This window comes from Mus caroli, unplaced genomic scaffold (genome assembly GCF_978045245.1).
Source record: "Mus caroli unplaced genomic scaffold, Mus_caroli_1 scaffold_11, whole genome shotgun sequence".
Lineage (NCBI taxonomy): Eukaryota > Metazoa > Chordata > Mammalia > Rodentia > Muridae > Mus > Mus caroli.
Window position 1 is genome coordinate 60,873,381 of NW_028227266.1, and position 13,286 is coordinate 60,886,666.

Consider the following 13,286-nt stretch of genomic DNA (forward strand, 5'->3'; position numbering starts at 1 on the left):
TCTCCTCATGATCCTTCCTCTGTATGTCTGTGCTTTTGTATCTTCATATAAAGGCACAGACCACTTGGGAGGCTCAAGCAGGAGTAGGTTGGAGGCCAGCATGGGCTACATAGTGTGTTACACAGCAGCCATGGATAGAGACCCTGTCTCCGGAGAAAAGGGGAGCAGAAGGCGTGGGCAGAGGGAAAACTGGGAAGGGAAGAGAAGACTGAGGAGGGGAGAGGGGGAGAGAACCCACTGGTCATTTAAGATTGAGAGTTCACCCACAGGACTTACTTCTCATTTTACTTTGGTTGTGTCTCTTAAAGACCCCATCAGTGGTACTGGAGATTAAGGCTTTGTGTATAAATTTTGAGGAGACATAGTTCAGCCCATCACACAGCCCCAGTGGGATCTGGGAGCTTGGCCACGACCTTCCTCCCACAAAAATCAAGACATTCATCAAGGACTGACTCTTAAAGATGAACAACAGACCAGAAGTGTACCTAAGGCCCAGAGAGATGCAGGGTGCAGAGGGAGGGGCCTGGTGTGACCTGAGGATGATTCAAGTCTTAAGAAGGTGAAGAAGGCATAACAACTGGAGAGTTTGTCTAGAGACTACAGGACCTTCTGTCCAAGGTGGCTAGGAGGTAACAAGGTAGCCAGAATGACAGCCCTGTCGTGTACTTGTATGGCAGGAAAGAGGGAACAGAAGGAGCTGGTGGAGGCTGGGAGGTGAGGCAGAAGCAGAGGCCACCGGGAAACCCTACCTGTCAGCCCCAGCATGTGGAACGGGATGGGCACAGTCTGGATACTATTGGGCAGTGGGAATCTCTATGGAAAATGCAAAGACTGGAATATAAGGAGGCCATCATGATGTGCCTCGTGTCTCTGTGCCCTCACATGCCATGTCAAGACTCATGACAGGCACTAACTATTAGGACTCAATCAGTGCTTACAGAAACCCACACACGTGTCAAAGTGGAGGCTCGTGACATCACGTCAGGAGTTCTATTCTGTTGGCCATGTGTTGATGTGCAGCTAAAACAAAAGGAGGTAAGCCATGTAACTAGAGCACATCTGTCATCTTCACAGTTAGAATAAACGGAGTCAGGGCTACCCCTGTCCTGTCACAGCTGGATGATAACCCTTCAAGCTACAAGGGCTTCCTCTACTGCTTGTGTCCCACGAAAGCTATCCAAAGCCAACAGCTTCTCCAGTTCTTTGTTCAAATATCCTCTGGGCAACTCCTACATTTCTTCAATACTGCCTCACTGTTGATTTTCCTACCATTTGACATTTGTCTTGCCGACACTACTGGATTTGAGTTTGTCACCTGTCCTTCCAGCTCCCTGTATAACTCCTGGAGGGCAGGAAACCAGGCGTGTTATCCACCTGTTCAGCTTTTGTTTCTGTTGCTCTGACAGACATTGAGTACCAAAAGCAAGCTTATCTCAGCTTCTGCTTCCAGACAACAGCTCACCATTGAGGGAAGTCAGGGCAGGAACTCAAGGCAGAGCCAGGTAGCAGAAAACGTGGAGGAATGTCGATAGTTGTCATTGTTGTGCCAGGGAAATGTTAGTGATCCCCCCCAAAACACACACAGGAGCAGATCTGATGCAACTCACAGCAGGGTCTTTATTCTATTCCAGCTAGCTCAGCCCCATCCCCCCAATGCACCACTGTCACACAAGACAGTTTTGATGGTAGGGGAGCCCGAATGTCTATTGGGTTGGGGCAAGGCTTTATAGTAAGCAGTAAGCAGGAAGTACATGTGCAAGCATCTAATTGGAAAGCTACCATGGCCTTTAACATAATTGGCTGGTGCTGGGAATCATATCATAAACTTAACTTCTGCTCCTCTCTGCATTGGTGGTCGTTAGGCAAGGGGTGGGCTTGTAACCTGGGGGTGCAGTTTTGTTGGGGAAATAACCTGGAGACGCTGGTCTTGTTGAGGGTGTAACCTGGAAACACCAGTCTTGTTGGGGATTAGCCTAGAGACCGGAGCAAGGCTTGGGTTTTCTTGGGGGAAAACTAATGCTAGGTACCAGCCTGGTAGTTTACCTGAGTTCAAACTTAGGTCAGGTTCTCGAAAATGGAGTCTGAATGTAAAAGATTTGGCATCTCAGTCATTGTTATCATCTGCCCAACCCCCACCCGATTGCTCTCAGGTTAGTGCTTAACTAATGGCTGCATCCAGCTTGTCTTAGTCCTGGGGACTGGGACAATGAGAGAAAGAAGAGAAGAGACAGAGAGAAACACATAAAAGGTGAGATTCAGACCTGGTGGTGGTGGCGCACGCCTTTAATCCCAGCATTCAGGAGACAAAGGCAAGCAGATCTCAACAAGTTCGAGGCCAGCCTGGTCTACAGAGCAAGTTCCAGGACAGCCAGGGTTACACAGAGAAACCCTGTCTCCAGAAGACAACAAACAAACAAGCAAACAAACAAACAAACAAACAAAAATCCAGGTGAGATAGGATGGGCTAGCTCACTTGATAGAGGTCACTTACTACTACAAAATGGCCCAGAAGACACCCACTCTTTTATTATGTGCAACACAGGAGGAGGTTAACTAGTCTCTGTGGGAAGTCTCTTGTAGGGAAATAGCCTCCCTTTGGCTTGTAAGAGGGAGAAGCCTTGGTTGCTAGTTTTTGTACACACTGCCAACATCTAAACATGGAGCCAAGGAAGATTTTGCCAGTTCCTCAAGCCTGAGCCTGGAGGAGGCTTTGCCCTTCCTGTGGCTCTGAGGCATTGGGAGTCTTTTCCATACCTGCGCTCTGTCAATAAAATCCACTCACTCGGTACTCCTATGATCCTTCCACATTCTCCCAGGGCCACCTCTGCTCCTCACCCCATGGCTAACCTTCTTACAGAGCCCAGGGCCACCTGCTCAGAAGACAGTGCAGCCCACAGTGGAATATGCTCTTCTACACCAATTAACAGTCAAGGCCGTCCCCACAGACACACCCACAGGCCAGGCTGATGGAGGCAGTTCCTCAGTGGAAGTGTTCCTCTCAGATGACTCTAGGCTGAGTCAAGTTGTCAGTTAAAGCTAACTAGGACACTTCACTTACCAGAACGCAGTTTTTCACCCTGGCCCAGCCTTCCTTCAGCAGGCTCTCAATAGGTGTGCTGAGTTTGACTGAAATGAAAGTGATTGGAGAGGTTGTTGTAAAGAGATTTTTCAGCACAAGTGTCTGCTTTTATACAATTCCACATGGAGCAACCAATGAAAACTCAGCTGCCTGGATGACCTCCTACACAACAACCAAACTCTGTCCCGCCCCGCCCCATCACATATGCCTATGCCATCGGTCTCCAAACTTCCCCGTGAACTTGCTCAGGAAGACAGAAGAATCGCTATACATTATCACTAATTATCCACCTCGGCCCATCTATGCAATAAGAAACAGCACCAGGGCAAGGGTGGGTGCTACTCTTGCAGAGGACCCACGTTTAGAGGACTCAAGTCTGGTAACATTAGCTCCAGGGGATCTAATGACCTTTTCTGGATACCATGGACTTCTACAAACACAAACACACACACACACACAAATGTAAAAGGATCTTTTAAAATAGTGTGTGTGTGCATGGTGGAAGGAGAAAGCCAGGGATTGACATCAGATATCTTCCTCAGTTGCTCTCCATCTTATCTCTTTGAGACAGGGTCTCTCACTGAACTCACCGATTGTTCAGACTGTCTGGCCAGCAAGTTCTAGGATTCCACCCGTCTCCTCTTCCCCAGCACGGCGGTCACAGGTGCACACCGCCATGCCTGGCTTTTTACACCGGTGCTGGACTCCAAAACCCAAGCTGTCGGTGATCTCACAGGAAGCATTTTTCCTGGCAGAGCCACCTCCCTAGCTCCCAGACACACACCTTTTTGCTCATCACGGTATTCCATGGTTTGCCCGTGCCTCTCCTGGCCTCCCTCACATTTTGCTATCCTTAGAGTCCACACTTTACTTTTTCATGATTTTTTATGTTACCCCAGTGTACTTAGCAGGTAATGCCGTCAGCAATTCAGGAATTTCCAAGTTCTCTCGGGCAGGACACAAGTGTCCCATCAGAACAGCTTGCCTCTAGCTCCATGGTCCTCTTCTCCTAAGGCAACAGTGACTGGAGTAATTACTCAGCTGCTATAGAATACCAGCCCAGTCCTAGCGAACACAACTCACTCTTCCGATCTCATTTTAAAGCTGAACTCTGAGATGGGGCAATGGCTTAGCCAGTAAGGTGCTTGGCATGGAGCCTGAGGACCTGAGTTCAGTCCCTGGAACCCACATGGTGGAAGGAGAGAGCTGACTTTCACGAATTGCCTGCCCTATGACCTCCACATACACAGATGACAGACAGATAGATGATAGATGTTAATGCTTTTAAAAAGTGAACTCTTGGGCTCGTGAGATGGCTCAGAAGTTAAGAGCACTGACTACTCTTCCAAAGGTCCTGAGTTCAAATCCCAGCAACCACATGGTGGCTCACAACCATCCGTAATGAGATCTGATGTCCCCTTCTGGTGTGTCTAAAGACAGCTACAGTGTACTTACATATAATAATAAACAAATCTTTAAAAAGAAAAAAGTGAACTCCTAGTGAACCTCCAAATATGTTTATTTAACATCCATAATCCACCTGAGGATGGGGATACAGGGGACTGGGTCTTCTTGTCACCTCCTGTCCCAGCGTTTGGTTTCTAGAAACTTTACAGATATTTGTGAAGAGAGTCCAGCGAAGAGGATCCGTTCATTGGTAATTATTTTTGAAGACAGGATTGCATCTAATCGTGGAAGTTCTTTAACTCACACAGAGCCTTGTGTGCCCTTGACCTCCTGACCCTCCTGTCTGCACTTCCCAGGTCACAGCCTGTGCTATCACACCCAGCAAATCCTGAAAGAACTCCCCTCAACCGTGCCTTTTAGCCTTAGCTGCCCACTAAAACGGCCTCTGTAGCTCCTTTTTCTTGTCTCCTTTTATTCTACCCATCTCTTTTCTTTTCTTTCTTTTTTTTTAGAAAAACTCCATTCATTGATCCTCAAACCCAACACAAAACTCTATGTACAAGTTTTACAGGCCCTTTGACCTCGCAGCCACCGCTGTATTCGCGGAAGTCGGCTTGCTTCCGTCTCTTTGGGCTCTAATTCTGCTTTCTGAGACGCTAAGAGGACTTCGAATGCTCTCTTCCTCCGTGGTCTCTCAGCATCAGTGAACATTATCAGATGTAAGGGGGGAAAGCCAGAAAGACCCCGAAGATTCTCCATAGGCTCAGACAGGTGAGTCCCACAGCCAATCCAATGCCAGATCCGGTCCAGGTTGAGGGTATGAAGTTTTTCTCCGTTGTTGTTGGGCAGTGGATCTTAGGAGGCCAACTGCTCCCCGAAACAGCCATCCCCGGGACACCTGTTGTGATCAGCCACAATGCGATAAAAAGGCCAGTTGGTGCAGCCACCCAAAGCAAGGCATATGGTTTGGGTGGCCTCCATGGTAAGTTTTGCAGAAAAAGGTTGTGAGGTGGACCGTGGTGTTTCCGCGAGGGGCTCTTCGGCTGTGTTTTCTTTTTCTTAAACAATGCTAACAGATATCCTGTGTTGTGTCTTCCCCTGTTCTTGTCCCTCAGAGATTCTGCTGCCCTCAGAGTCTAAGGCTCCAGGCTGATTTTTCAAGGCAGGCTTGCCACAGCCCACTAGGGGGCACCAAACAACAGAAAGAGGTCAGGAAGATGCTCAAATCCACGTGCAGATAGATTTTCAGTCATTCGTTCCTATCTTCAGGGACAGTTTTCTGTTTTTCTTCCATGTGTTTTATTTGAAGGACACGCACGTGAATAGCTACTGCATCAGAGATCATGGTGACTCTGAGTAGGAAATGAAGAACAGTCTGCATCCTCTAACAGGGATCAGCTTCTGTCCGGAGCATCTGGAAACCACATCTCTGCTGACTTCAGTTAAAGCTCACCGTTTGTAGCGAGGCGAGGATGGGTTTTTTTGTTTGTTTGTTTGTTGGCTGGTTGGTTGTTTCAGTTGGTTTGGGAGGGTTGTTTTGGTGTTTTGTTTTGTTTTGTTTTGTTTTGAGACAGGATCTTGGCTGACCTAGAACTCATTTTGAAGGTCAGGTTAACCTCATAGAATACTGCCAGTCTCTGCTCTGATTGCTGGAACTAAAGGTGTAGGCACCCCCAGCAGACTGTGCATGAGTTTTGTTTTTGTTTTTTTAAAGATTTATTTATTTATTTATTATTATATGTAAGTACACTGTAGCTGTCTTCAGACACTCCAGAAGAGGGAGTCAGATCTCGTTACAGATGGTTGTGAGCCACCATGTGGTTGCTGGGATTTGAACTCTGGACCTTCGGAAGAGCAGTCGGGTGCTCTTACCCACTGAGCCATCTCACCAGCCCTGTGCATGAGTTTTTAATCCCTCCTGATTGAAAGATGCTGAGACGGGTTGTTGTGCTTGGACTTGAGGAAGGCTCAGCTAGGAGGGAACAAAGCAGGCAGGGCCACCTCCGCTGTCTTAGGGCAGGGGATATGGGAGACTGTGACTACCTTTCTGCTCAACTATTCCAAGGCAATGCTCGCCCTCGGCCCAGCCTCCAAGGTTTAAAATGCAAGGGAGGTCACCACTCAGCTGTCACCTGTGATGTAGATCTGTTCTCAAGGACATGGGTCAACTTTAGTAGTCAACTTTACTGGCCTAAGGACGGTGCAGGAAGGTACAAGCTTTTGCTAAGCCGTCTGCCCTCACATTCTCATGATTTTCCTCTTTAGTAACAAGGCAGGCTGAACTTAACAGCTCTCGGGTGCCATCCCTGCATAGTGAGGGTAAGACAGGGCTTTAGTTTGAAGCCAGCAAAGGCTGCATAGGAAATTCTAAGCCAGCCCATGAGACATAGAAGGACCCAATCACACACACACACACACACAAAACGGAAATTAAAAAAAAAAAAGCGGAAATAAAAAAAGATAACAAAACCAAAGCCTAGCAAATCAATTTCACAGAATCCAATAGAAATCACAGAAGCCTTCAGAAATGAAGACCCAAAAATTTAGGGGAAAGTCTTTCTTCATTTAGATTCAGCAAGGTACCTGTGGAAATGTGATCAGACAACAGGGCCAGAGTGACATTCATACAGGGACCCAGCCTGTCTGTTCAGATTGGCTCTGCCTGGGGTTGGGGCAGGGCTGTCTGGAATGAGGATCCTCGAAGGAGAAGGAATGGGTTTTATGGCTTGGTTTGCAGTTCCTGTAAATTCTTGTTTCTGCCATCCACTTTTAGCAGGAGGATGGGAGACAGTCAGAGCAGCCTTTACTTGGAGCTGTGTCTGAGGCTTTCCAATGGCTTTCATTCAAAGTACTCAGCACCCATAAACACCATGCTTTGGGATATTACGATCCAGAGCCCAAAGCTATCACCCAGTGAAACAGCTATCACCTAGCAACAAACAGATGGGGGAGCTGGAATTCAGATGAGTCTAGCTATTGGTCTTGATGCAAAACAAACAAACACAGCTCTCACTTCAGAGGGAAAAGGAAGATTTATTCTGGAGTTAAATATGAGTGAGTATGGCCCAAATAGACCTAGGTTACCCCAAATTTTCACTTTCCAATGTGGATGAAGTTTTGTGACATTTTTCAAACTTATGCAAATACTCAGTGAGCAGTTAGCGGACAGACCTCAGCTGTACGCCCTGGATGTTAGCTAATGACTCAGCTTTGGGTGATAGAAATTTAGGCTTTTGCTAATTAACTACATTCCAAAGGGTTTTTATCAGTAGCCACAGTGTTCCTTCTGACGCAGAGCTTGGGAGCAGAGCAAAGATTGGCTACTTAGTGGGCTAACAATAGCCCAGGATAAATTATAATTGGGCTCTGGATCAACAACATTCCAAACTCCTAGGCTACTGAAGTTTTTATCAGTCAATCTACCTCTGCTTTGACAGCTTCTCCTTAGGGATTCTCCATCACCGCCTGGGGGCATGTGTAATTTTGAGGCCACAGATACAGTATAGCCAGGTCAGACACAGTTGGGACGGACTCCCAGCCACACCGCTATCGGCTGTATACATTTAGACAAGTCCGATGATCTTCCAGAGGCTGCATTGACATGGAAATCAAATGACTGTCACCAAGTCATCTCTCCAGAAGGGGCCTTTTAAAAAAATGAGCAGAAGGGCTGGAGAGATGGCTCAGTGGTTAAGAGCACTGACTGCTCTTCCAGAAGTCAATTCCCAGCAACCACATGGTGGCTCACAACCATCTGATGCCCTCTTCTGGTGTGTCTGAAGACAGCTATAGTGTACTCATATATATATAAATAAATCTTTTTTAAAAAATGAACAGAAAGAGCCAGATTATGAGGAGGACCTGAGAACTTGGTGGTATCTGGGCTGCAGACGCCTTGTCTGTATCTATAATGGGCTCCTGTTGTCTGCAATGGCAAGTTGGGAAAACAGGATGATCTTACAGTGTCTATAGCAGGAGTGGACAGAACTGCAGAGATGGATCCCTAATTATGATTGAAAATTTTAATGATTCCCCTCTAGTTAACAGAGCAATAGACCAAAGATCAATTAGGAATACAGATTGGAACAAGGTAACACACGGGACACAGGTGCACACTGTCAGCCACTTTTCCTCACAGTGACAAGTGATGGCGAGAAATGGTGAAGAGAAGGAAAGATTCATTTGGGCTCATGGTTTCAGAGATCTCAGGCCACAGTCACATTCACTGTGGGCCTGTGGTAAGGCATAAGGAAGAGAGCATCATGATAGGGGGAGGGGGGCCAAGCTTCCTGCTCTGTGGGCTTAGATAGGAAGGGGCCAGGGCAAGGTCAAGGACACCTTCCCTCCCTTTAGCCCACTCCCTCCAACTAAGCCTCACCAAATGAAGTTTCTAGCACTTCCCAAAATACCACCGCAACAAGGAGGAACCAACTGAGAGCTGAAGACCACTGAGCCTGAGGGGCTGGGTGTGATAAAGTAGGAATGCCTGGTTTCTTTAGAGACTCGGGTTATGATGATGTTTTGCTGGGGCAGACAGGTGAAAGAAGTTTTGCTGAAGCCGACACAGGTGAAAGGATGCATGATGCTTAGATAGAATATAAATATATAAATGGAAGCTCCAGCGTTCATTTCGTTTGTTCCACCTGGCTAGTCTTCGCTGACAACATGCATGTATTGATTCTCCTTATGCTGTGTTTCAGAGCTTCGCTTGTGGTGACTTTATAGAGAGAAACTCACCAAAGAACTCCTGTGGCTTCTGCGAACTCAGGCCAATTGATGAGCCTTGAGCTTTCTTCTGGATTGAACTGGATTCGAGTGTGCTGTTTGCTAGTGGACTGGACTGAGAACAAGGAAGATTCGAATCGCCCTAATGAACTATTTCTAAACAGGTCCAATTCCCCCCTACCCTAATAGCCTTTCTTTTCCACTACCTCTGGTGGGTGGTGGGCTAGAGGTTGAACCCTTATCAAAGTAGGTTGTGAAAAATATATGCCTACAAGTGTATGATGCCCCATGACACACATTTGTAGAACTGAAATAATCATTTGCAAAATGTGTCTTCCAACTCATCTTTTGTGACATGTTTGGTGGAGACAGGGTCTTTCTATATAGCTCAGACTGGCTTGGAACTCACTATGTAGACCAGGCTGGGCTCTAACTGATAGAGGTACCCAACTCCCGCTGATGCCTCTGATGGGATTAAAGGTGTGTGCCACCACACTCTGCTGCTTGTATAATATTTCTATGAATGTATTGTATGCAAGATATAAATCAAATCACGACAAATTTCAATGGGTGGTTTACATCGCAAGTAAGATAAGGATCAATAGTACAAACATAATTGGAAAACCTATTCTGCCCAGTGGCATGTTGGGAAATGTATAGCTGATGGCTTCCAGAATGTCAGAGTCACAACCTTTCTCCTTCAGGTCATGTTGGATTATGAAGTGTCTGTCCACCCAGAACAACCCCAGAATTCTTTTTGTTTTTGTTTTTGTTTTGTTTTGTTTTGTTTTCAAAACAGGTTTTTCTGTTTAGTCTTGGCTGTCCTGGAACTCGTTCTATAGTCCAATACAGAGATTCAGCTGCCTCTGCCTCCCAAGTGCTGGAATTAAAGGTGACTTTCTTTGTCTTATCAGTTTGTATTATTTAGGATTTCTGTCCAGGTGGTGGTGACAGCAGCACATGCCTTTAGTCTCAGCAAAGGCAGGCAGATCTCTTGAGTTCAAGGGCAGCCGGGTCTACAGAAAGAGTTTCAGAACAGCAGGGCTACACAGAGAAACCCTGTCTCAAGAAAGAAAGAAAGAAAGAAAGAAAGAAAGAAAGAAAGAAAGAAAGAAAGAAAGAAAGAAAGAAAGAAAGAAAGAAAGAAAGAAAGAAAGAAAGAAAGAAAGGGGGGGAGGAAAGAAGGAAGGAAGAAAGAAAGAAAAAGCCTAGAAAGAACGTAGGCAAACAAGGAAATGCAGAGTCAGTGACCGAAACCATGTCAGCAGGTTCTTGTGATCTCACCTTCCCGGTCAACTGGACTGGATCTGGAACCGCCTGGGAGACACACCTCTGGGTGTGTTCATGAGGTTGTTTACAGAGAGGTGTAACTCAGAAGGGAGACTATACCCTGTCTGGGGGCCCAGACTGCATAAAAAGGGAGAGAATGAGCGGAGGACCTGTGTTCATCTCTCACAGCTTCCTAACTGTGGCAGACCTTTAGCGGGGAATGGTATCATAGGGGTAAGGCCCATATGAGTAAGATTGCTGTCCTAACTAAGGTCTGAGGGAGTTTTCTTCCTCCTTTACCAGGGTGAGGTACAGCGAGAAGTTGCTATGAGCCAGGAAACAGGCCCTCAGCACACCTGGAATCTGCCAGGACCTTGACCTTGGATATCCCAGAACTGTGAGAAATAACTTTCTTCTTTCTCAAGCATCTCAAGATACTTGCTATGGAGTCCCAGATGACCTTGAACTTCAGATCCCTTTGCCTTCGCTTCTGAAAAGTTGGGATTTCAGATATGGAAAACCACACCCGGTTTATGCTATGCTAGGGATAAAATTCCAGAGCTTTCATTTATGTCAGGCAAGCGCTCTGCTAAGTGGGCTGAATAACTTCATACATTTCTAGCTGGACATGGTGACCTATAACATTAATCCCAGCACTTGGGAGGCAGAGGCAAGCAGATCTGGTGTACACAGGAAGTTCCAGGCCAGCCAATGCTACAAGGTGAGACTCTGTCTCAAAAAACTAAAAAGAAAGAAAGGGATGTGGGGAGGAGGGAAGGAAGGAATTTCTATTACGTATAGAATTTATAGGAATTTCTATTACCTATTACCAAACACAGTTTGTTACAGTAGCCAGTTGGTTTTCTTTTCTTTTCTTTTTTTTTTTTTTTTTGGTTTTTTGAGACAGGGTTTCTCTGTATAGCCCAGGCTGTCCTGGAACTCACTCTGTAGACCAGGCTGGCCTCGAACTCAGAAATACCCCTGCCTCTGCCTCCTGGGTGCTGGCATTAAAGGCATGCGCCACCACATCCTGCAACAGTTGGTTTTTAATAAGGTATATATTCTCTCTGCTGCTATTCAATATAGTATTTGTGGTGGTTTGACTAGGCTTGACCCTCGGAGTTTGAATGTTTGGCCATAGGGAGTGTCATTTATTAGGAGGTGTGGCCTTGTTGGAAGAAGTGTGTCATTGTGTAGGTGGGCTTTGAGGTCTCTTATGCTCAGGCTCTGCCCAGAGTGGAATCAAGAGTCTCCTTCTGGCATATTCCCACCTGTGACAGACCCCAATAAAAAATATCCACAAAAAGAAGAGACAACAAACAGCCACAATGGGGTGGGAATGTACACAGGTACAGCCAATGTGGGAGTCAGAAATGAAAAGGGGTGGGTGCTGGAGAGATGGCTCAGAGGTTAAGAGCACTGACTGCTCTTCAATAGAGCCTGAGTTCAATTCCCAGCAACCACACAATGACTCACAACCACCTGTAATGGGATCTGATGCCCTCTTCTGGTGTGTCTGAACACAGCAACGGTGTACTCACATACATAAAAAAAAAAAATAAATCTTTGAAAGAAAGGAAGAAATCTAAAAAAAAATTAAAAAAATAAAAGTTTAGAAATAGGAAATAGAAATTGATCTGAAGATGTTCTGAGTATCTCTTATCTAATTAAGAATGGAGAAACAGGTGGTGGCGCACACCTTTAATCCCAGCACTTGGGAGGCAGAGGCAGGTGGATTTCTGAGTTCGAGGCCAGCCTGGTCTACAGAGTGAGCTCCAGGACAGCCAGGGCTACACAGAGAAACCCTGTCTCAAAACAAAACAAAAGAATGGAGAAACAAATGGTACACTGAACTCACAAGGTTTGTGGCGATCTCATATATCCCGTAATATGCCCAGTGTGCCTCGTGGATTCCTCATTTATGATTAACAGTTAGTTCATCACTGTTCGAGGACAGGGTGAGGCTCAGTGGTGTGGGCATCGGGAATGGGCCGTTGTGCCTTTGTGGGTAACCCTAGCCCAACTCATGGTCACACACACACCAAGATGTGAACACAGAAGTGGAAGAGAGGCTAATGGGGAGAGAGGAAAGGGACCAGGGAGTGGGTGTGGTTCAAGATGGTAATGAGGTATAAAGTGGGCAGCAGCAATGGAGGACCTCGTGTCTTGGATGTGGATAAAAGGCAGGAACATTTGGATATTTTGTTGTTTGTTTGTTTCCCTTTTACAAATGAGGAACAACCCATTCTGTTGCACTATTGGACCAGCCTTAGGGAAAACTGTTTGTACATACATTTATAGGTGTTTGATGAAAGCCATGAAACCCTAGAGCCAAGAAATATGTTCTCATTTTTTTGTTGTTGTTGCTTATTTTTATTTAACTTTTTTTACTGTCTCTTTGTGTATTTCAAAACATGTACTCAACTCTCCAGCCCTTTGTACCTACCCACTCTGTCCTTGCAACCTCCCCCTGAAAAGAAACAAATCTTGTTTTCACAATGTGTCCCACAGCCTCTGGCTTCTGCTACACTATCAATGTTGGATCCTCAAGGGGCTCCTCTCAGAGACCCTGTTTGCCCATGTGTCCTGGAGACTCTGCAGCTTTCTATCTGTAGGAGCAGCCCCTTCAGAGCTCCAGCAGTTCACAGATGGGGTAGATGTTGGGGTGGACCAACCCAAAGCCCTGGATCTGGGCCTGGGTTGTAGCTGAGCTGGTCAACCGGCCAGCTCTCTGACACCAGGAGGAGCTCTCCAGCGCTGACCCAATGCTGCAGCCAGCAAGGGGCAGAACTAGCTCTCCGACTCT

The 13,286-nt window shown here is 46.4% G+C and overlaps 1 pseudogene; it reads right to left on the reverse strand.

Annotated features, from left to right (window-relative positions):
- Positions 1 to 5,038: 5,038 nt before the first annotated feature.
- Positions 5,039 to 13,286, reverse strand: part of LOC115031955 (small ribosomal subunit protein bS16m pseudogene) — a 47,209-nt pseudogene continuing 38,961 nt past the window's right edge.